At 41.1% G+C, this 25,110-nt stretch overlaps 1 long non-coding RNA gene across 2 annotated transcripts in view; it reads right to left on the reverse strand.

Annotated features, from left to right (window-relative positions):
• Positions 1-748: 748 nt before the first annotated feature.
• LOC139183060 (uncharacterized) overlaps positions 749-25,110 on the reverse strand; it is a 100,981-nt gene continuing 76,619 nt past the window's right edge. Inside the window, exons 2-3 of one of the 2 annotated variants that reach the window (XR_011566522.1) lie at positions 11,984-12,034; positions 749-10,917 (exon numbers count right to left, since the gene is read on the reverse strand). This is a non-coding gene — a long non-coding RNA (uncharacterized lncRNA). Of the gene's footprint in view, positions 10,918-11,843; positions 12,035-25,110 lie in introns of those variants that run through there. The other variant, XR_011566521.1, reaches the window with a different exon arrangement.

Here is a 25,110-nt window from a genome sequence, read left to right on the forward strand (position 1 = left end):
AGAGGTAGAGAGACATAGGAAACGTTCCCAACTGTCTGGAATGTTCCACATACACTATTAACTACATGCAGGGATGGAATGACACTGTTTTAAGGAGTTGCCTCCAGATGGCATATAGATTTCTGGCACTTCAGGTACACGTAGCCTGACAGAGTTTATCCCGCTCTAAAATTTTGGAGGAAGTATCTCAAAGGAACTGAACTCAACTGTCACTTTTTTCCCATTGAACATGTACTAATCCCTTCTCTTCACCTAACACACAGCCAGCCCTTGTGTTAGGTACCATCCAATGACAAAAGACACGTTTTTAATCTGATGGACAAAAGAGCTGTGAAATGGAGTATTTCCTGCCATATCAATAAACAAGGATGTCACAGCCATCAGGGATTCCAACCCTCCAAATGGGAATTTCTGAGCCCAGGAAGAACGCCTGCTACATGACTGCCACCACCCCTATGGTGAGCCGAGAACTAAGGATGTGAACAATCAAATCGTGGGATTTCTGGCCCCAGGTAGAAGAGATGCACGTGAAATGAACAATTTCAGTATGCCCAAACTCTTGCGTCTTCCCATACATAGAATAGTGCTAAGTTCTATTACTTGAAATATCTGGTTTTCCGTAGTTAACAATGATGTTCAGACTACCTGCCCTTTGTTGCAAGCATCTGTATAACCTGACTCTCCCCCTCCCACCCCCCACCTTCTCAGAACAGCTCTCTCAGGGCTACTTGAGAAGAGATGTCTCCCGAGCTTGAAGTCCTAAAAATTCCCACTCCATAAAACATAACCCTCAACTTCGAGGTTGTGATACTTCTTTCATAGGATGTCCCGGCCTCAGCTCTCACCTACACACTACTTAGCAATCACCAAAGCTGCCTGCATTTCTCCAAGTACCAGGTGCCACCAGGTCTCTCAGCCCCAGCCTCGCATATGCCGTTTCCTCTTTGTGTACCTCCCTTCCTCCTCCCGTCCAGCGGAAACCCCTTCTTGTTCTTACGGCACAGCTCAGCTGTTAATTCCCTCCAAGATGTCATTTTGTCAAAGCCACTGTTCCTTTCACTACCATTTTAGATTATGACAATATTTCTTCATTCCTGACTGCATGTATTAGAAACTGGCTCAAATGAATGCTAATAAAGCAGAATTTACTGGAAGTCTATCGGGAGCTCAATAATAGCTGGAGGAACAGGCTTGGAAATGCCCCAATCCAAGGGAGTGAACAGAAAGAAGCAGGGAGTACATTTGATTCTTATCCAAGAATTAAAAAATAATCTTTCCATCCTAGAGTCAAAGTCCTAGAAGAAGGTCTAATTGGCCAAGCCTGAGTCCCAGCTATAGGCCTGAACAGTCTATAGCTGCCCTAGAGTAGGGCAACTACAGAATGGAGAAGGAAATGGCAACCCACTCCAGTGTTCTTGCCTGGAGAATCCTAGGGACAGGGGAGCCTGGTGGGCTTCCGTCTATGGGGTCACACAGAGTTGGACATGACTGAAGTGACTTAGCAGCAGCATAGGAGAATAAAAAACAAGAAAAGTAGTACCATATGGTTGGAAACAAGTTCTAAGTATAATAAAGAACTATCATGAAATAGCATTTGAGTATGTCTATGGTTCACTGGAAGGACTGATGCTGAAGCTGAGACTCCAATACTTTGGCCACCTCATGCAAAGAGTTGACTCATTGGAAAAAACCCTGATGCTGGGAGGGATTGGGGGCAGGAGGAGAAGGGGACGACAGAGGATGAGATGGCTGGATGGCATCACCGACTTGATGGACATGAGTTTGAGTGAACTCCAGGAGTTGGTGATGGACAGGGAGGCCTGGCATGCTGCTATTCATGGGGTCGCAAAGAGTCGGACACAACTGAGAGACTGAACTGAACTGAACTGAACTGATGGTTATCATCAGGCAGGTAAGCGTGACTGGCCTGGTAAATTCATTTCAACACCATTGGAAGTGTCTATGGCCATTCAAGCCTGTGACTTTGCATGACTTGCTTAATCCAATTTCAGTTTCATTTTGAACCATATTTGGCCCTGTACTAAGTTTTGCTTTCATTGAGAAGAATAACTGTATACCTTGCTAAGAAGAAAATAGCCTTTGGGAATTCACTTGCAGGATTTCAAAAGTTTAGGATTAAGATTTTGTAGATGACCAAGAGGTAAGTTTATCTTCCCTTGAAGATACATTGTTATGAACATTGAGAATAATAGTCAGGAGCTTGGCTATGAATCAACAATACATTTTGCCCTTATGTGGTATCTATTGCTTTAGGTTCCAAGTCATCAAGATCATATCAAAGAAAGAAGCTAGTTTTGGACACCAAACTTATATATCTCTACAGAATTGGCTCAGGAATCAGGCATAGGTCCTTCTTCAATAAACCTTTCACACGAAGCTAGCTTATTATTCACATTTTCCACATCACTAAAAAAGGCAAGTCATGTAATAAGAATTCTGCTTAATTCAGTTGGCTGGATTACGTTTAGGTGTCTGGAGAAACAATATCTTCTAATATTAAGCCTTAAGACATTAGCAAGAATGTTACACCAATTCTCATTTTGAAGGGCTTGTCAATTCAGATATATTTTAAATTCAAGTATAAGACTAAACTGGTGTGTGTGTGCAACGTGTGCCTCTTTATAACCGTGATTGCCCCCATCCCACTCCATAGGATTCTGCTTAAAAATCACTGAACACCAAGAGAGTTAGTACTCATTGGTCCAGATCTGGATTTTATGGGTTAGCTGCACTCTGGATATGAAGGACTTGAAAGAAACTACAAACTACCCCCAAAGAACCTTGAAGCTGCCTTTGCTGATGGGAATCTGTGATGGTGGACCAGTACAGCAATCCTGAATTGTTTCTAGTGCAGCTGTGGATTACCTGTGGTTTCAGTGGACTACTGTGTACCCTTTGTTTATTTTATCCCTCCTTCCTGTTGGAAAAACAGCTGGAGAACAGACATCCTGCTGTTCAGAGCCTCAGGTTTTGGAATATTAACAGGAAGCCACAATAAGCATCTTCATTACTTCACCTGTGGCAAAAAGAGCAGAAAGAATGGAGCCCATCAGGAGGAACTGATTTAAAACAGAATGAAGCAGTTTGTGGACCATATGTCTGAACATCCAAGTAACTGCCACTGGCCCAGTAAATCGGCTTCCTTCATGTAGAGTTCAACCAAAAGGAAGAGGAAAAGTCAGTTTCCTATAGAAAGAATAAAGGCAATCCTCGTAGCCTGTAGCAAGAGATGGGGAAAAAAAGTATTTGGTGGTTTAGACCAAGAAGTTGTATCACATAATTTATATCAGTTGCTTTTAACTTTGAACAAAAGGCATGGGAATGGATGGTAGGGGTATGTGGATGGGAGAGGAGGGAGCTAATGACCTTATAAGATACTTTCATGTGTTTTCCATCATGCATAATTACTCATCCTAAGGCAAGAAGGATATTGCTTAAGCATCACTTCAAATATCTTCCAGAGTTTTTTTTTTTTTTTCCAGGATGGGGGAGAGGTACAGAGTTGCACAAAAAGGAGAAGCAAGTATAAAGTGTCTATGACCCTGTTCTCCAAATGAAGAGACAGGGCAGAGAGGTTATATGAGCTAGAGGTCTGTGTAAGGTTTACATCATAATGGGTCAGAAATACTTACTCCTGGAAGTGGAATTCCTGGAGGTGGATTCATCTTCTCCACTGTAGGCTGAGGCTGTGGGGGAAAAAATCATTCCAGAAAAAACCTTTACCCTTTAAGTATAAAAAGGAGCTACTGAACAGAAGGACCAAAGAGGGAATGATAATCTTAACATTGATTACTGAGGACACACTGGAACCCTCCCTCATTACTGTACCTAATAAACATTTATAGGCCTATGGGGCATTAAATTTCTTAGAGCCTTGATATATTCCATCTACCAACTTTGGTAAAAATACAAATAAGAAAGAAAATTTAGAAGCACAAATAGACAGACAACAATCCTCAGAATCAGTTCAGATCAGTTCAGTTGCTCAGTCATCTCCAACTCTTTGCATCCCCATGGACTGCAGCATGCCAGGCTTCTCTGTCCATCACCAACTCCCAGAGCCTGCTCACACTCATGTCCATCTGGTCTATCTCATCCTCTGTCGTCCCCTTCTCCTCCTGCCTTCAATCTTTACAGCATCAGGGTCTTTTCCAATGAGTTGATTCTTTGCATTAGGTGGCTGAAATATTGGAGTTTCAGCTTCAGCATCAGTCCTTCCAATGAATATTCAGGATTGATTTCCTTTAGGATTCACAGGTTTGATCTTCTTGCAGTCCAAGGGACTCTCCAACACCACAGTTTAAAAGCACCAATTCTTCAGTGCTCAGCTTTCTTTACGGTCCAACTCTCACATCCATACATGACTACTGAAAAAACCATAGCTTTGACTAGACAGACCTTTGGCACTAAAGTAATGTCTCTGCTTTTTAATATGCTGTCTAGGTTGGTCATAGCTTTTCTTCCAAGGAGCAAGCATCTTTTAATTTCATGGCTGAAGTCACCATATGCAGTGATTTTGGAGCCCCCAAAAATAAAGTCTGTCACCATTTCCACTGTTTCCCCATCTATTTGCCATGAAGTGATGGGACCAGATCCCATGATCTTAGTTTTTTGAATGCTGAGTTTAAGCCAACTTTTTCACTTTCATCAAGAAGGTCTTTCATTCCTCTCTGCTTTCTGCCATAATGGTCATGTCATCTGCATATCTGAGGTTATTGATATTTCTCCCAGTAATCTTGGTTCCAGCTTTTGCTTCATCCAGCCCAGCAAATTACATGACATACTCTGCATAGAAGTTAAATAAGCAGGGTGACAATATACAGCCTTGATGTACTCCTTTCCCAATTAGAACCAGTCCATTATTCCATATCCGGTTTTACCTGTTGCTTCTTCACCTGCATATGGGTTTATCAGGAGGCAAATAAGGTGGTCTGGTATTCCCATCTCTTGAAGACTTTTCCACAGTTTGTTGTGATCCACACAGCAAAGGCTTTAGCGTAGTCAGTGAAGCAGAAGTAGATGTTTTTCTGGGATTCTTTCTTTTTCTATGATCCAATGGATGATGGCAATTTGATCTCAGGTTCCTCTACCTTTTCTAAATCCAACTTGAACTTCTGGAAGTTCTCAGTTCACGTACTGTTGAAGCCTGGCTTGGAGAATTTTGAGCATTACTTTACTAGCATGTGAGATGAGTGCAATCGTGCAGTAGTTTGAGCATTCTTTGACATTGCCTTTCTTTGGGATTGGAATGAAAATTGACCTTTTCCAGTCCAGTGGCCACTACTCAGTTTTCCAAATTTGCTGGTATATTGAGTGCAGCACTTTCACAGCACCATCTTTTAGGATTTGAAATAGCTCAAGTGAAGTTCCATCACCTCCACTAGCTTTGTTCATAGTGATGCTTCCTAAGGCCCACTGGACTTCAAACTCCAGGATATCTGGCTCTAGGCAAGTTATCACACCATCACAGCTATCTGAGTCATTAAGATCTTTTTTGTATAGTTCTTCTATGTATTCTTGCCACCTCTTCTTAATATCTTCTGCTTCTGTTAGGTCCATACTATCATCAGAGGACAGACAGATTGAAAGCCACAATCACAGAAAACTAACCAAACTGATCACATGGATCACAGCCTTGTCTAACTGCATGAAATGATGAGCCATGCTGAATAGGGCCACCCAAGATGGATGGGTCATGCTGGAGCTGCTGCTGCTGCTGCTACTGTTGCTGCTAAGTCACTTCAGTCATACCCAACTCTGTGCAACCCTGTAGACAGCAACCCACCAGGCTCCCCCATCCCCAGGATTCTCCAGGCAAGAACACTGGAGTGGGTTACCATTTCCTTCTCCAATGCATGAAAGTGAAAAGTGAAAGTGAAGTCACTCAGTCATATCCAACTCTTAGAAACCCCATGGACTGCAGCCTACCTGGGTCCTCCATCCATGGGGATTTTCCAGGGAAGAGTACTGGAGTGGGGTGCCATTGCCTTCCCTGGTCATGTTGGAGAGTTCTGACAAAATGTGGTCCACTGCAGAAGGAAATGGCAAACCACTTCAGTATTCTTGCATTGAGAACCCCATGAACAGTATGAAAAAGCAAAAGGATATGACACTGAAAGATGAATTCCCCAGGTCAGTAAGTGCCCAATATGCTACTGGGGAAGAGTGGAGAAATAGATCCAGAAAGAATGAAGAGGCTGAACCAAAGCAAAAACAATGCCCTGTTGTGGATGTGACTGGTGATGGAAGTAAGGTCTGATGCTATAAAGAACAAGGTTGCATAGGAACCTGGAATGTTATACCCATGAATCAAGATAAATTAGAAATGGTCAAACAGGAGATGGCAAGAGTGAATGTTGACATTTTAGGAATCATGGAACTAAATTGGACTGGAATGGGAGAATTTATTTCAGATGACTGTTATATCTACTACTGTGGGCAAGAATCCCTTAAAAGAAATGGAGTAGCCCTCATACTCGACAAAAGAGTCCAAAATGCAGTATTTGGGTGCAATCTCAAAACCAACTTCCCTGGTGGCTCAGATGGTAAACCATCTGCCTACAATGTGGAAGACCCAGATTCAATCCCTGAGTTGGGAAGATCCTCTGGAGAAGGAAATGGCAACCCACTCCAGTACTCTTGCCTGGAAAATCCGATGGATGGAGGAGCGTGGTAGGCTACAGTCCATGGGGTCACAAAGAGTCGGACATGACTGAATGACTTCACTTTAACTTCAAAAATGACAGAATGATCTCTGTTCGTTTCCAAGGCAAACCATTCAATATCATGGTAATCCAAGTCTATGCCCCGACCAGTAAGGCTGAAGAAGCTGAAGTTGAACAGTTCTACGAAGACCTACAAGACCTTCTAGGACTAACACCCAAAAAAAGATGTCCTTTTCATCATAGGGGACTAGAATGCAAAAGTAGGAAGTCAAGAGATACCTGGAGTAACAGGCAGGTTTGGCCTTGGAGTACAAAATGAAGCAGGGCAAAGGCTAACAGAGTTTTACCAAGAGAACACACTGGTCATAGCAAACACCCTCTTCCAACAACACAAGAGAAGACATGGACATCAGTCTACACATGGACATCACCAGATGGTCAACACCAAAAGATTGATTATATTCTTGCAGCCAAAGATGGAGAAGCTCTATACAGCCAGCAAAAACAAGACTGGGAGCTAATTGTGGCTCAGATCATGAACTCCTTATTGCCAACTTCAGACTTAAATTGAAGAAAGTAGGGGAAACCACTAGACCATTCAGGTATGACCTAAATCAAATCCCTTACGATTATACAGTGGAAGTAAGAAATAGATTGAAGGGATTAACTCTGATAGACAGGTGCTTGATGAACTATGGATGGACAGAGGTTCATAACACGTAGGCCGTGATCAAAAACGTGCCCAAGAAAAAAAACTGCAAAAAGCCAAAATGGTCATCTAAGGCAGCCTTACAAGTAGTTGAGAAAAGAAGAGAGGCGAAAGGCAAGGAAAAAAGGAAAGATATATCCATCTGAATGCAGAGTTTCAAAGAAAAGCAAGGGGAGAAAAGAAAGCCTTCCTCAGTGATCAATCCTCAGAATAGGATTCAGGAAATCCATTATACCACGTAATCACTCTGAGTCCATGAATCAGATTCAAGCACAAACTTTAGCCATTCTACCTTTAGTTACAAGAACTAGGATAATGTACTGTACATTCCTGATTATTAGGCATCCTCCATTCTTCTGAGGAGAAGGTTAAGATATGATGATCTTTTACCTTTACCTGGTTTGTTTCACTTTTTCTATTTCACATTCAATGCTCCCATTTCATTTAGTTTGTGTTTTCCAGTTTCTCCATCTCGTCTTTATTTTTTTTGATGTTCTTTCTCAAGCATTGATCAAACATAGTAGAAAAACTTTTGTATACATATATATAAATAATATGTATAATACATATATTTTAGAAAACTTATGAATTTTTGCCTAACTAAAAAATTTATGACATTTGAGTCTATTTGCTTGACTTAATAGAATGCTAAATTTCTAATAAAAGAAAAAAGATATGCATCAAGCAACAAAGGTTACTGTATAGTACAGGAAACTATAGTCAATATAGTATAATAACGTATAATGGAAAATAATTTCAAATATAATTTATGTGTATATGTATAGCTGAATCACCTTGCTGTGTACCTGAAACATTGTAAGTCAACTATATTTCGATTATATATATATATATATATATATATATATATTAAGGGGAAAAAAGTTTTCTCCCTCTCAGGAGTGTGTAAACTTTTAGAAATATAGATGAAATAATCAAATGTCTGCTTATAATATTTAATGTATTAATTTAGTCATGTTAGTGCTTAAAATCATAGAAACCTCAATTTAGGATTTTTTTTTCCATTCTCATTTTACAAAACAGTTTTCTTCAACTTCTTGATGTACAGGATCAGCATCTGCATCACCACCATTTTTATTTTCTGATGGGCTGTTGGATGCTGTCTTGGAAGAGGAAGTGGCAACCCACTCCAGTATTCTTGCCTGGAGAATCCTATGAGCAGAGGAGTCTGCTGGGCCACAGTCCATGGGGTCACAAACAGTGGGATAACTGAGTGACTGAACATACACACGTGTCATCAGAAATCTTATCCCAAAACACAAATACCCGTGCACATGACATGAAGACAGTTGCTTTGTTCATTCATCCTGCAGGTGAACATGTGTGCTGTTGTGTTCACTTAATGTAGTCTAATACCTGATTTCTTGCTTTTGAAAAGCCTCTTTTTTTTTTTTGAAAGGCCTCTGTTTAAAGGCTGCTTATGATGACATTCAATCCTTGCAATAATGAGGTCACCACTCCACCCACGCCCATCACAAAAAACTGATTAAATCTCTGTTGAATTTCTTTGCCTCCTTTTTTAAGTGTTCTGCAGGTAAGATCTATAAGTTTTGAGACCAAAATTTTCTGAAGTCATGTTAGGCCTATGTGACTTAATTTTGTTCTCATTTATTCTATTATTTTCATTTTTATTATTTTGTATTAATTTTTTGAAGTATAATTGCTTTACAATGTTGTATGAATTCCTTGCTGTACAGCAAAGCGAATCAGTCATATGCATACATGTATCCACTCTTGTCAATTGCCTTCCCATTGAGGTCAACACAGAGCACTGAGTCAAGTTCCCTGTGCTATACAGTAGATTCTCATTGGTTATCTATTTTGTACACAGTGGTGTATATATGTCAGTCCCAACCTCTCAATTCATCCCACATCCTGCTGTCCTCCCTTAAATTTGTTTACCTGTAAATTTGTTCTCTACATCTGTGACAATATTTCTGTTTTGAAAATAACTTCATTTCTACCATAAAATTTTTCTGGATTCCATATAAAAATGATATTTGTTTTCCTCTTTCTGACTGATTTCACTCTGTATGACAGTCTCTAGGTCCAGCATGTCTTTGCAAATGTTACTTTTTAATTCCTTTATATGGCTGAGTAATATTCCATTGTATATATGTGCCACATTTTCTGTATTTCTCTGTTGATGGACATTTAGGCTGCTTCCGTGTCCTGGCTATTGTAAATAGTGCTGCAGTGAGCATCAGCATACATGCATCCTTTCAAATTATGAATTTTCCCTGGATATATGCCTTGGAGTGGGATTGCTGGGTCATATGGTAGTTCTATTTTGTTTTTTTAGGAACTTCTATACTGTTCTCCTGGAGAAGGCAATGGCACCCCACTCCAGTACTCTTGCCTGGAAAATCCCATGGACAGAGGAGCCTGGTGGGCTGCAGTCCATGGGGTCACGAAGAGTCGGACACAACTGATCGACTTCCCTTTCACTTTTCACTTTCATGCATTGGAGAAGGAAATGGCAACCCACTCCAGTGTTCTTGCCTGGAGAATCCCAGGGACGGGGAAGCCTGGTGGGCTGCCATCTATGGGGTCACACAGAGTAGGACACGACTGAAGTGACTTAGCTGCAGAATACTCTTCTCCATAGTGGGTGTGGTAATTTACACAGTGAAGAAGTGTTCCCTTTCCTCCATACTCTTTCCATCACTTATTGTTTGCAGAGTTTTTGGTGATGACCAACTGGCCAGTGTGAGGTGATACCTCATTGTAGTTTTCATTTGCATTTCTCTAATGAGTGAAGTTGAGCATCTTTTCATGTGTTTGTTGCTCATCCATATATCTTCTTTAGAGAAATGTCTATTTAGGTCTTCTGTCCATTTTTTGATTGGGTTTTTTGTGGGGTTTTTTTGTTTTTCTTCTTAGCTGCATGAGCTGTTTGTATGCGTTAGAGATTAGTTCCTTGTCACTTGCTTCATTTGCAAATATTGTCTCCCAATCCAAGTGTTGTCTTTTCATTTTGTTTGTGATTTCCTTTGTCGTGTAAAAGCTTTTAAGTTTAATTAGGTCTTATTTGTTTATTTTTTTTTAATTTTTGTAAAAATAAACAAATGGAACCTAATTAATTTTCATTACTCTAGGCAGTGGCTTGAAAATGAGCTTGCTCTGATTCATGTCAGGCAATATTTTCCTCTAAGAGTTTTATAATGTCCAGCCTTGCATTTAAGTCTTTAATCCATGTCGAGCTTATTTTTGTGTATGGTGTTAGGTATTGTTCTGATTTCTTTCTTCTACATGTAGTTGTCCAGTTTTCCCAGCACCACTTATTATAGAGACTGTCTTTGCTCAGGCCTATGTTACTTTATTTATTTTTTAAAATTTATTTGGCTGCATCGGGTCTTTGTTGCAGTATGTCGGTTTAGTTGTCCCATGGGCACGTGAGATCAGTTTGCTGACCAGGGATGGAACCAGTGTCTCCGGCATTGGAAGGTAGATTCTTAATCACTGGACCACCGCGGAAGTCCCAGGTCTGTGCGACTTTAGAAGCTGAAGAAAAACCACATAATTCAAGAGACTTTTTGAAGACTGAACTAAAGGTGGTCCCCTCCTTTCTGAGGGGTACATTTGCAGATGATCTCCTCTCATATTTTAGCAGATACAGTACTAATATCTGTAAGTGTCTGTTTCCTCCATTATAGAATAGAGCTAATAATATGCTTTGCTCACAGAATGGTGGGGAGGGTTAAACAAGATGGCATACTACCACGACACTTTGCACCATGTAAATACCTAGAAAGTAACAGACATTATCAATTGCTACTGCCCCAGTCTTGGGTTCCACAAATAAAAAATGCAAAATTTGAAGAGTTATGTCCAAACAAACCCATAAAGATCCAAGATGAAGAAAATGAGGACAGGTTAAAGGAACTTGGATTATTATGCCAAAAGAGAGGAAAGGGGTGATGTAACAAATAAATTTCTAAAACAGAAAGGACTCTCAAAGAGCAGTAAGTATTTCTGCTCTTCCTTGCTCTGTAATATGGTCACGGGATGCATCCAAATTACATCATAAAGAACTCATGTCACATCGAAGGAAGAATTTCTATTCAGTGAAGTCAGTGAAAGAATTGAATCACTCTGCTAAGGACTGAATCATTTGGTATAGTACTGTCTAAAGGCAGTGTTATTAAAGGAATGATATTGCAACAGCCTAATTAGCCCCATGTTTCTAAAAATCAAGACGAGCTAATCTATGAAAATAAAGTATAGTGGTACTTCCCTGGCAGTTTAGCATTAAAACCCCACGCTTCCATTGCAAGGGGCCATGAGTTCGATCCCTGACTGGGGAACTAAGATCTCACATGACACACAGTGTGACCAAAAAAAAAAGAAAGCATAAGAGTGGGACACCAGTAGGAGAGCATATAAACCAGGCAGCAGTGGAGACCAAAGAAATAACACTTTTTGCTGAGTTCCTGGGGATATGCAAACTTATTTTTTAATATCTCTAATCAGGGGCTTTCTTTCCTTCCATAGACTGCCACTACTATTAGAAAAAGCATTTCCTTGGACCTCTAAAGTCTTGACTTCAAGTCTCAGCTTTTCTTCTTACCATGTAACTTTGAATGAGCTTCTCAATTTTTTGGACAGTATGTTTCATCATCTGCAAACAATGAATGAAAACATCAGTTAGCGGGGATTCAGTGAAACCTTTACGAAATGGCTACTACGCTTGGCATTTGGTACCCCCTGGCTACTTTGTTCTTTAAATGTTCATTTATTCATTGTGGCACACAGACTCTCCAGTTGTGGGCTTAGTTGCTCCAGGGCATGTGGGCTCTTAGTTCCCTGATCAGGGATCAAACCCAGATTGTAAGGCAAATTCGTAACTACTGGACCACCAGGGAAGTTCCTGTGTTGGCTACTTTATTTTTTTTTTTAACTTTTTATTTTGTATTGGGGTGTACCCAATTAACAAAAAATGTTATGATGGTTGAACTCTTCTCAGGTGAACAGTGAAGGGACTCAGCCATATATATATACATGTATCCATTCTCCCCCAAACTCCCATTCCATCCTCTCCCATGGCTACTTTAGATATTGATTTTCCTCACCCCCAAATCACTTCTAAACATATACCAGTTTCAGAAGCCATTACAGTATCATCAGCTGAGAGGCTTACAGCCTGAGGAAATACTTAGGCCTGGTTTACTTTAGGTAACAAATTCCTTGACTTAGTGACTAAAGAGCAAGATCAAATTCCTCAAAGACAGACCTGGAGAGAGGTGAACTTCTGGGAGTGTGTGGAGTTGTTATCCGGTTTCCCATTCAGCAGTTGTGCTGGGAACAACTGTGTCTTGTAGATATCCTCTTCAAGGGTACTTTATTTTTCCTTATTGTTGCTACAAATGTTTCCACAGCCTCCTATTCATTCAGGCATAAATGGTTTGAAATGGTTTTAAACACTCTAACAAGATTTATTTGGAGAAGGCACTGGCAACCCACTCTGGTGTTCTTGCCTGGAGGATCCCATGGATGGGGGAGCCTGGTAGGCTGCAGTCCATGGGGTCGCTAAGGGTTGGACACGACTGAGCGACTTCACTTTCACTTTTCACTTTTATGCATTGGAGAAGGAAATGACAACCCACTCCAGTGTTCTTGCCTGGAGAATCCCAGGGACGGGGGAGCCTGGTGGCTGCTGTCTATGGGGTCGCACAGAGTCGGACACACCTGAAGCGACTTAGCAGCAGCAACAAGGTTTATTAATTCAGTTCAGTTCAGTCGCTCAGTCGTGTCCAACTCTTTGTGACCCCAAGGACTATAGCACGCCAAGCCTCCCTGTTCCATCACCGACTCCCGGAACTTGCTCAAACTCACGTCCATTGAGTCAGTGGTGCCACCCAACCATCTCATTCTCTGTCGTCCCCTTCTCCTCCCGCCTTCAATCATCCCAAGCATCAGGGTCTTTTCCAATGTGTCAGTTCTTTGCATCAGGTGGCCAAAGTATTGGAGTTTCAGCTTCAGCATCAGTCCTTCCAGTAAATATTCAGGACTGATCTCTCTTATGATTGACTGGTTTGATCTCCTTGCAGTCCAAGGGACTCTCAACAGTCTTCTCCAACACCACAGTTCAAAAGCATCAATTCTTCAGCGCTCAGCTTTCTTTATAGTCCAACTCTCACATCCATACATGACTACTGGAAAAACCGTAGCTTTGACTAGATGGACCTTTGTCGGCAAAATAATGTCTGTGCTTTTTAATATGCTGTCTAGGTTTGTCATAGCTCTTCTTCCAAGGAACAAACGTCTTTTAATTTAATGGCTGCAGTCACCGTCTACAGTGATTTGGGAGCCCAAGAAAATAAAGTCTGTCACTGCTTCCATTGTTTGCCCATCTATTTGCCATGATGGGACCAGAAGCCATGTTCTTAGCGATCCCCAGGAACAGTATGAAAAGGTACATTAATTAGGACAAGGCTTAGCTGACATAACAAAAATATACAGTGACTTAAATAAGACAGAAATCATCTCTTTTCTCACTTAGTAGTTTGGAGGGAGATGGGGCAGGGCTGACAGAACAGCTCGGCCTTCATCATCAAGACATAGCTTCTGCCTCTGAGTTCTGGGCAATATCCACGCAGTGAGAAGGGCAGGGCAGGGAACACACCAGACTCCTTTGAGTTGCAAAACTCATCAGTCATACATTCTTCAGATCACAGCTCATTAGCCAAATTTAGTCACATGGTCAGACCAGCTAGAAGGGAGACTGGGAAATGCAGCCTCGTCCTGGAAGCCACGTGTCCAATAAAAGCGTGGGAAGAGAGAAATAGTGAATATAAGGCAGGCCCACTAGCAACGTGTGCTCCACAAAATTGAGGAGGGAAAGCTGTCCAGACAGTTTGCCTCTTTATTCAGAGGCCAGCTAAATTTTTGAAAGTCCAAACAACATAGCTTTTAACATACAGCAGTGTTAAATGGATCACAGTATGGATCAAAATGCCATGAATAAAGACCCTAGCAACACAAATTGAGGCTAAGTACAAACCTTGTTTATACAACAGAAACTTGAGTCATTGACTCTTACTGAGGCCAAGCGATGTCTGGGAAAAGCTGAATATGCTGACCCAGAAAAGAGTTGGAGAAAAGAGCTGTGTTGGAACAGTGACAGCGCTTAGCCTCAATCTTTTAAAAATTCAAAAATTATGGGGGTGGCCCCTGGAGCAAGCCTAGGCTAGCCTGAAGAACTCTAGAAGAAGAAAGAGTCCCACTCCGACGCAGAGTTTATGATTTATGAAACATCAGGTCAGATGAAGTGGCAACACCCCCTATTTGACTGTGAGAAAATACCTCTTGGGCCAAAGGATAGTAATTCCTATTTGTAGTCAAGAATGGGTTTACCACACACTGTTTTGCAAAGTCTTATGGAAATCTTTTCCAAAATATTTAGGAGAATTTAATATGCTATTTTATTTAATTGTCTGCACTTCTTATTTATCTCCCTCCTGCAGGAAATGCAGAATATTTTGTTATTAAACCCTTATTCATGAATTTAAGAGTTTGTCTGATCTCACAAATGTTCTCATTTACAATTGGGTCTTCTCTCTGACTCTAGAGAGATTTCCCCATTTTTCTAACAAGTACAAGAGAATCCACAGGAATTTTTAGATCTTTCAAGAATAAGAAGAAAACCACCAAAACACAAGCAAACCAATGTTTAAAATAGACAAAACTAAGAGGAAGTATATCCTTGAAATACTCAACAGGGGAAATTTGCTATGAAATTGAAATAATCTCTACCAGTTGTTTTAAATTTTTAGATTTAAAAAAATGAAATCCTGGACTAAGGCCAAAAAATTCAGTTCGGGTTCCAGAAAACCCAGTAGCTAATGGTGAACTTGGACAAATCCCACACTGTCTTTGGACTTCCAATTTCTCATTTGTAAAATCAAGAAGCTGAAAAACATTTCTAAGATTTTTTTCTAATTTTAATCATCCATAAGTTTATGCAATGGTTACTGAATTTTTTTAAAATTCCCAAATCACAAATGTCCCAGAATCACATTAAATTTTTTCCTACTTCACACCCAAATTAGCAAATGATAAATTCCCCCTAACAGTTAGGGGGAAATCCAGATTCTGAAGACATCTTGTAAAGTTAATATTTGTAAAGGGAGAACTAAACCATCTTCTCAGGAGCTTTCTAACCCTTAGAGACGTGTGTAGCATTTTATTGATTTCTTTGTGCCAAAAGGGTATTTGGATAATATGGCTGTTCCCTCCAAATCTGGCCTATTTATGATTCATATCCTGCTGCCAGTAAAATGTTTATAGCGAATGATCTCCTCATGAACATTAGTTTCAAAGGATTAAAGCTAATTATGGCATTGGATCCCACGTTGAATTTTCCCCAATGACATTACAGTGAACCCCTGACTTCAGTCTCACCTCCTGAAGCATCAGTCCCTCTATCTTCCATGTAACTACCAGTGCTCTGCCTTAAGTGACGGTGCTTTGACAACTCCTGAAGTCCCACTCTGTGCCTGGTAAGCTATGCCATGACATTTCACTCCGCCATGGCTTTACAAGTGCTGCATTCAACACCTCGAGTGTCATCCTTTTCATGGCTGCAAGGAAACATTAGTGCTAATTCTCAATAGACCTTCCCTCTAGGCAGGCACAGCCCCAGAAGACAGATGTATGTACGTTGTATAAGTCCCTTTCATCGTGTCTGATTCTTTGCGACCTCATTGACTGTAGCCCATCAGGCTCCTCTGTCCATGGGCTTCTCCAGGCAAGAATACTGGAGTGGGTTTCCACGCCCTCCTCCGGGGGATCTTCCCAACCTAGGGATCGAACCCAGGTCTCTTATGTCTCCTGCATTGGCAGGTGGGTTGTTTACCACAAGCGGCACCTGGGAAGCCCTCAAATACAGAAAGAATAATAGAAGAAAATTGTATGCCAAGAAAAAGATGCCACCTTGTCAAGGGGGAAGCAGATGTACCTCAGAGTGTGTGCTGGGTTCCAAGGCAGAAACTAAACAGCTGTGCCACATGCTCTAGTCTTTCTCATTCCCTAAGTCCCCTCCTCCACCTTCTTATTGCCTTCCTTACAGTTCCTGATAATGGGTAAAGAAGATGTGGTACACATACACAATGGGACCCCACTCAGCCATAAAAAAGAATGAAATTATGCCATTTGCAGCAACATAGATGGATCTAGAGATTATCATACTAACCTAGAGATTATCATACTAAGTGAAGTAAATCAGACAGAGAAACACAAGTATCATACCATATTATTCACATGTGGACTCTAATTTTAAAAAATGATACAAATGAATGTGTTCACAAAACAGAAAAAAATTTGACTGATACTGAAAACAAACTCATGGTTATCAAAGGGGAAATGTGGTGGCGGCGTAAATCAGAAGCTTGGGGTGAACATATACACACTACTGTATATAAGACAGATAACCTACTGCATAGCACATGGAACTCTACTCAATATTCTGTGATAACCTATTTGACCAAACAATCTTAAAAGGAATGAATATATATATATTCACATATATGGGCTTCCATGGTAGCTTAGCAGTAAAGAATCCGCCTGCAATGCAGAAGACCTGGGTTCAATCTCTGGGTCGGGAAGATCCCTGGAGGAGGGAATGGCAACCGCCTCTAGTATTCTTGCCTGGAGAATCCCATGGACAGAGGAGCCTGGCGGGCTACAGTCCATAGGGTGGCACAGAGTTGGACACTACTGAGCGACCAAGCAGCAGCAGCAGCATTCACATATACATGCTATGTACTTGAAACTAACACAACATTGTAAATTAACTACACTCCAATAAAATTGTTTAAAAAGAATTGATAAAATCTCACCTTCTCTGGAAAGCCGTCACTGTCTTTTCTACCTGCTCCATAATGACAGATGTTTTCTCCTCTGTACGCCCATGGTCCCCTACACCTAGCTGTACTATATCCCCTTCTGTTGTCACTGATCCCCAGTGTATCCCTTAATGCCCTCCGATTAGGACTACTGCTTTGCTGACTGTTTCTCTCCAGTAAACTGTAGTTCTCTTATGGGTAAAAAAAAGTCATAGTTCATCTCTACCTGGGATGCCTAGGACAAGTTCTGGTCCCTTTAAGTACTCAGTAAATGCCTATTTAAAGAAAGTTTGTCTTACTGATGTTAAAGCAGTTACAACATTTAATATCCACACACCAAACTGCCTAGGAGTAGCATCAAACGTTGACTCACGTTCCAAACATACCTATTATGCATAGCCTTTTCAAAGAAAGACAGCAGATAATAACTTATTTCCTTTTGAATTAGGATGAAAGTTTCATTTTCTGTTAAAAATTTCAGAAGTGCAACCTACAAAATAATTACTTTCTAGATTTCTTTTGCATTCTCTTTCTGTAAATTTCCCTGCTCCCACATCTCCAAAAATTCAATATTTTCCCCCAAACCAGCTACACTCAAAAATGAAGAACTGATCCCTCTTGACGAAGAAAATTTTAGCCCTTTACACAGGAATGGAAATTCCCTGTTTCCAGAGATTAACAATCTAAATGGATAGAAATCATCTGCTATCCTTTAGTAATGACAAAGGCATCTACTAAATGGGAGGTAATGGGGCTTAATTCAGGATTTCTCAACTGCGACACCAAAGACACTTTGGCCAGATAATTCATTACTTAAAGGGCCATCTTGTGCATTGTGGGCTGTTTTGGCATGGTCCCTCTCAATGCCGGCAGCAGTCTCCCAGTTGTAACAATCAAAAATACCTCTAGATATTGCCAAAACAGCCCTGGTGGGAAAAATTGCCTCTTGTTGAAAACCACTGCCCTTAGTATATAGTCTCAGAAGATAGACATATCAGGCTTTAGAGCCACTCATACACGTAACAAATCCCAACTCCATCACTTAAGAGCCATGTGCTCTTATTTGAGCAAGTCACTTAAGCCCTTCAAGCTTTAGTCTCTTCATGTAAACAATGGTGCCAGCAAAACCCATTTTCACAGCTTTTGGAAGACTAAATGGAAAAATGTACATGAAATGCTTAGTATAGTACCTAGTATGTGGTGAATTCTTAATAGATAATATTTATTATTTAGTTATTGCTTACAAAAAGTATCAATTTTAATGGAATTAAAATATCACTAAATGCACCCTTCAATTGAGTCAACCATAACAGATAGTTTTTTGGTCTTGTTTTGCTTGTTTTTAATAGAGGACCATATTTTTTTTTTCATTTTTTAGTAAGATTAGTGATAATAAGGCTTTCCTAGTGGCTCACACAGTAAAGAATCTGCCTGCAGTGCAGGAGACCCAGGTTCCATCCCTGGGTTGGGAAGATCCCCTGGAGAAGAGAATGGCAACCCACCTCAGTATTCTTGCCTGGAGAATTCCATGGACAAATAGCCTGGCAGTCTACCATTCATGGGGTTGCAAAGAGTCAGACACAACTGAGTGACTAACACACACACAAATGTACCCTAATACAAATGTAACCCCAAACACATTTGATTTTTAAAGAGTTCAAAACAGATTCAGGCTCTTACTCTTCCTTCATGGCCTCACTGTGAACATCAAGAGTTACTGCTGTACAGTTAAAGAAAGCACAGAGAAGCATCAGAAAGTAGGATTAGAAAGAGAGAAAACTTTTCCAGTTCTAGGAGAGAATCCAGTTGTGCTCCAATATCTATGCTCCCCCACTTCTCCAGTGATACCAATTTTAAAAAGTTAACAACTTCCAATATAGTCATGTTTCCTAGACTCCTTCCCAAGTAGGAGCAAGCCATGTGACAAAGTTCTGGTGAATGCAATATAAGCAGAACTTGTAGGAACAACTGCTAAGATGTGTCTTTAAAGGAAGAGGACCTGCTCCCTTCTTTATCCATCCTGCTGCTTGGAAGACTGATGCAACAGCAGGAGCACCAGTTAGGACCATGTTTGCAAGAACCACTCCCAACAGATGATCAAGTGGATAATTGGACACAGCTTGGGCCCCAGTATCTGTAGTATGGTCCTGTCATGGATGTGTGCTCAGTCGCTTCAGTTGTGTCCAACTCTGTGACCCCATTGACATAGCCCACCAGGCTCCTCTGTCCAGAGGATTTTCCTGGAAGAATACTGGAGCAGGTGGCCAGGCCCTCCTCCAGGGGATCTTCCCAACCCATGGATGGAACCTGTGTCTCCTGCACTGCAGGCAGATCCTTTACCACTGAGCCACCAGGGAAGCCCTCTATCAACTCTAAGCTAACTACACCTTGACTTTAAAGAGAGAAAGAAAACTTCAATCTTATTTAGGCCACTATTATTTTTGAATTGTTATGAGTCATAGCCAAACAGATCTAATGTTTAGCACTGAATTAAAAGCATGATACCAAGCAGTGAGCAAGTTACTCTACAGTTTGATGTTTGATAAAACTCTTCTTCTGATACCCAGCCAATCCAACCTGTATCCCTTGACCACATGACTGAAAATTCAAAATGCTCGTCCATGACTCTTTTAGTAAAGAATTTTGGATGAAATTAGCTCCAACTAGAACTAACCAGGGCCTTCTCTGGTGGCTCAGATGGTAAAAAAAAAAAAAAAAAAAAATCTGCCTGCAGTGCAGGAGACCCAGATTCAATCCCTGGGTCAGGAAGATCCTCTGGAGAAGGGAATGGCTACCCACTCCAGTATTCTTGCCTGGAGAATTCCATGGAGAATAAGCCTGGTGGGCTACAGTCATGGCTAGAAAAGCCTGGTGGGCTGTAGTCCATGGGGTTGCAAAGAGTCAAACAGGACTAAGTGATTAACACTTTCACTTTCAGAACTAACCAGTTGCAGAAATGCGAGTGAACATAGTTTTACCTAAAGTTTGCAATCTAAGCTTTTTTGTGAAAGCCTATTAAATCTTAAACCTTTTAAGAATGTAAAGGTCAACTGCTTCTGTGCCCAAACTGAACTCTTTTTAAAGGGAATTGTAGATGTAGCAGGAGATAAGTCTGCTTTCAGTTTCCCTCATATGAAAGTTTTCTGACAGGGGAAGTCAGCCTAGTAACAAAGATCACATCCTAGGTGTTGCCTTCCCAACTAGCCCATTTTCTAGGTAAGTAATAGGGATGGTTAGCCAAGAGGCTGAATTTTCTCCCCTACATTTATATGCTGAAGTTCTAAACCCCAGTATGTCAGAATGTGACTAAATTTGGAGATAGGATATTTAAAGAGGTAATTAAGTTAAAATGAAGTCATTAGGATGGTCACAATTTAGTATGGCTGGTGTCTTTATAAGACGAGAAGATTAGGATATAGATATGACCATGGTGCAGGAGGGAGGCTTCCCAGGTGGCACAGTGGGTAAAGAATCCACCTGCCAATGCAGGAGGCGCAAGAGGTGCAAGTTCAATCCCTGGGTGGGGAAGATTCCCTGGAAGAGGAAATGGCAACCCACTCCAGTACTCTTGCCTGGGAAATCTCATGGACAGAGGAACCTGGTGGGTGACAGTCCATAGGGTCGCAAGGAGTCAGACATGACCAAGCACACACACACACATGACCATCGGGAAGACCATGATGGAAGACACAGGGAGGAGACGGCCATCTAGAAGCCAAAGGGAGAGGCTGCAGACACCTTGATCTTAGACTTCTCAACTCGGGAATTTCAGAGAAACAAATTTCTATCGTTTAAGCTGCCCTCTCTGGAGTGCTTCCTAATGGTCACCCAGGCAAATGAATACAGGTAGGCAGAGTGGTAAACAGAACACAGCAGTACGTAAGTAAAAGACAATCTTTAGTTTCAAAAACCGTGAGTACATGAGTCCTTCAGCTCTGCTTCTTCAAAGGGATATTCACCAGAAACAAATAGACCAGATGCTTACTTGTTTGGAGAGGGAATTGTATTGCCAAAGAAACCACGAGCTTGGCCTGACAAAGCTTGTGATCATTTGAGCCCTAAAGCAACCCCTGGAACCCCCATCCTCCACCAGCAGGAAGGAGTCGGAGAAAGAGGGCACACTGCAAGAGTCTTCTTCAGATGTGGTCAGGGAGGATCACGGAAGAAGAGAGCTCCTCCCCGAAAGTCAGAACCCTGAGCCACCAGATGCGCTACGTGGGAGACGGACTCCTCCTCACTCCCTCTTTCCTCTAGTCCAGCAGGATCTGATAACTGCTACAGCCTGATGACTGAGCAGAATTTGCATTCTCTCTTTTTCCAAATCAGAGTTTTTGCTACAGTTATAATGTAACTAACTACTGATGAGCTGAGACCAGAAAAGCAGGGATCTGAAAGAAACCCTATTCTGATCTCATAGAAGGGACCAAGCATCACCCAGAGATTCTGAACCTGGACTTCTATTACAATAGAAGGATGGGACTTTTCAACTGAATCTCTTGGCAGAGGGAGGGGAGAGTGTACTCTGTGTGTGGAAAAGATGCATGTAACATTTTAGATTTCCACCTGGACAAACCACAATAGAAGATTTTTGGATGTCTCTTAATGTGTCCTCCACTTCTTCCTTATTATTCAGTTCAGTTCAGTCGCTCAGTTGTGTCCAACTCTCTCTGACCCCATGAATCGCAGCACACCAGGCCTCCCTGTCCATCACCAACTCCCAGAGTTCACCCAAACTCATGTCCATCAAGTCAGTGATGCCATCCAGCCATCTCATCCTCTGTCGTCCCCTTCTCCTCCTGCCCCCAATCCCTCCCAGCATCAGAGTCTTTTCCAATGAGTCAACTCTTTGCATGAGGTGGCCAAAGTACTGGAGTTTCAGCTTTAGCATCATTCCTTCCAAAGAACACCCAGGACTGATCTCCTTCAGAAAGGACTGGTTGGATCTCCTTGCAGTCCAAGGGACTCTCAAGAGTCTTCTCCAACACCACAGTTCAAAAGCCTCAATTCTTTGGCGCTCAGCTTTCTTCACAGTCCAACTCTCACATCCATACATGACTACTGGAAAAACCATATTATTAGAAGCCCGAAATTTTAGCTAGGTACATGGCTGCCCAAACATCTCTCGGCTTCCGCTGCAAATAAGTGTGACTGTGTGATTAAGTCCCAACTGTGGAGTATAAGCAGACATGATGTTTGTAACTTTGGAGGTGTGTTCTTAGTGGTAGTAAGCATGTCCTTTCCTGTTTGTCTTTCCTATTTCATGGAACCTGAAAATAAGGGCTATGCTTCACCCATGAGGATGAGGGTCACAGACCCAGTTCACCAACTTTGATGAGATGGACAGCAACCTGTGTCCCTGTGTCACTGATGACTGAGAATCCATCATTTTGGCCTCTGTTTCTAAACTTTTATATCAGAGAAAAATTAATATATATCTTCTTTAAGCCAGTGATATTTTGGGGTTCCTATTATTCATGACAGAACCTAAGCTCAAGTAGTACACTGACCTTATGGGTTTCCTTCTAGCTGTAGACCTGAAAAAAAAAGAAAAGAATAAGAACTCAGGCAGAAAACTATTATATGATTCTTAACTTCAATTCCCCTGAGCCCTTGAGGAACTATGTCACTTAGGCTCTGCCTATGTGTATTGCACATGAGTCTGAGAAAAGCAAAGGAGACAGAGTAGGAAAGTGAATCAAAAATGGAAGAGATGTTACAGAGGCTGGGTGATTCATTCAGAAGCAGACCAGTGTGACTCACCTCCCTGAACACCTTCCTCATAAGGAAGTCAAAGGAAAGAGGCTTGAAAAAGATGGAAAAGAAACCCAGAGACGCATCCTGAAATGGGCTGTACCAGTTTGCCGGGTTAGCCAGGTCCGTCTTCATCCACAGGTCATCTCAAAGTGAAACGATGACTTGCCTAAATTTTACATGTGGTTCTGAGGTAAAGGAAAGGGAAATGTCATTTTGTCGGTAAAGTATTCCTTGAAGCACACACGCTCACCCGAGAGGGCTATGGCTCTCGCCCACACGATTCCCGTGGCTACTGATGAGAACTGTGTTGTAAAGCCTTAGCCATCATAGCGCATCTTTTAGTGACTCCACTGGCCTGTACAGTGTTTAGAAACTGTCCTGGGGATCCCACAGCTATGGTTACCACAAATAAAATGTGTCCTCATCTGCATCGGAACTGCATGATCATTTTCATAGACCCCAGTAGCCATAGACACATATTGTTTAGCCCAGCAATTTGGAAATCGTAACTACGTAAATCAGGAACTGTTTGGATCTGGAGTTTTGGAGCTGGAAGTAGACAGACGAGAAGCATGAACTCTTTTTCGAAGAAATTACCTGAATTCAATTACAAGTCACTGCAGTGACCCAAATGAACCCACTTCTCATTCTAGCCTGCTATATTAACCACATTACTTTTTGCCCCTAGCAGCAAGGCTGGTTACAGCCTAATTTAAATTCCTTACACATTATAATTCTCTGCTAAATGGGATAAAGAGCACATGGTCTCAGTCACCTGCTAAACATATGACATGGAGTGTAAATTCATTTATTTAAATCTTAATATTAAAAGACATTCTTGAATTTAAATCATCCGATACCGAGTTATGACTTCAATCCAAAACAGACATGCCCTAGAGAGTTAAGAGACCTTTTCAAAGACAAAGAAGGCTTCTAGCCTGCTCACAATTAGCTATTACATGCTACTAGGGGTTGTTTAATTGGGACTGCCACTCTCAATTAACCAGCGACAAGTGAATAGAAGAGTGAGTAATCAAAATTAGGTACACATGTTACTAATTATGTCCTAAGGAGTGTAATGAAATTGTATGTTTTGCTTTGCTTTTTCTTTCTTCTCTAGCTCCAAGAAGTTACATAAATTAAATTTGTGAGGGAACAGAGCTCAAACATAACGTTTTTCTTCTAAGTGTAAGAAAACCACGTGCATCAAAGCTCCTACAATTCTCCAGCTATATTCCAGCGTTTACTCTGTAGTGAAACTGATCAGGACTCCTGAGGCCACCAAAATGACCCAGTGAAGCTCTTCTGTGATTCATATATAAGGCTCATTGTTCTTTTCTTCACTGAGCAATACCACAGATCATCTAGCCAAAAGACAAAATTCCCCTTCCGTTCACTAAAAAGCAAGAATATTCAGTTTCTCGGCTGTGATTCACTAGGTTTCTGATTGATAGTGTGTTATTGGGGAAGTGGAAGGGAAAGAAAGGAAAGCTACAGTGATGACGCATTGAGCTGAAGAGATCTTCAACTTAAATCTCCATTTGGAGCTGGTTAAAATAGCCATTTCCCTAGAATTGCATTTTATATTTGAATTTCCTGGACTGTACAGCTTTAAAATTTATATTTAAATATACCTACATATTTAAATATAGATCATTTTAGATGAGGGGGTTGTACCAAGCCCTTGATATAATTTAAGCATGAATGAAAGATATAAAGAGAATGGGTCCCGTTAAATATTAATCCTGTGTCATATCTTCATTTGTAGTAAGAAAGAACTACAAGAATCCAGATACATTTGGAAACTATAATTTTTTCCCCTACAAATATCATCCAGCTCTTTCTAGATTCAGTTAAAATAACTGTCTTCCTATGGCTGTGTTTCTGGTTGTTCCACAGATTATGAGACAGTAGGAGAATTTGCATGACTCTAAACTAACCCATGGAGCATGGAGATATCATAAGGTGCAGCTGATCTAAAAGTGAAATGTTTCCATGACTGACCTTTCTTACACTTACCAGGAATGCTGAGAATTTGAGTCTTCCACTTATGGGAGAGGCCAAATCAAGAGTTCCTAACTTTTTCAAGCAGAGACAG

Source organism: Bos indicus, chromosome 5 (assembly GCF_029378745.1).
Source record: "Bos indicus isolate NIAB-ARS_2022 breed Sahiwal x Tharparkar chromosome 5, NIAB-ARS_B.indTharparkar_mat_pri_1.0, whole genome shotgun sequence".
Classification (NCBI taxonomy): Eukaryota; Metazoa; Chordata; class Mammalia; order Artiodactyla; family Bovidae; genus Bos; species Bos indicus.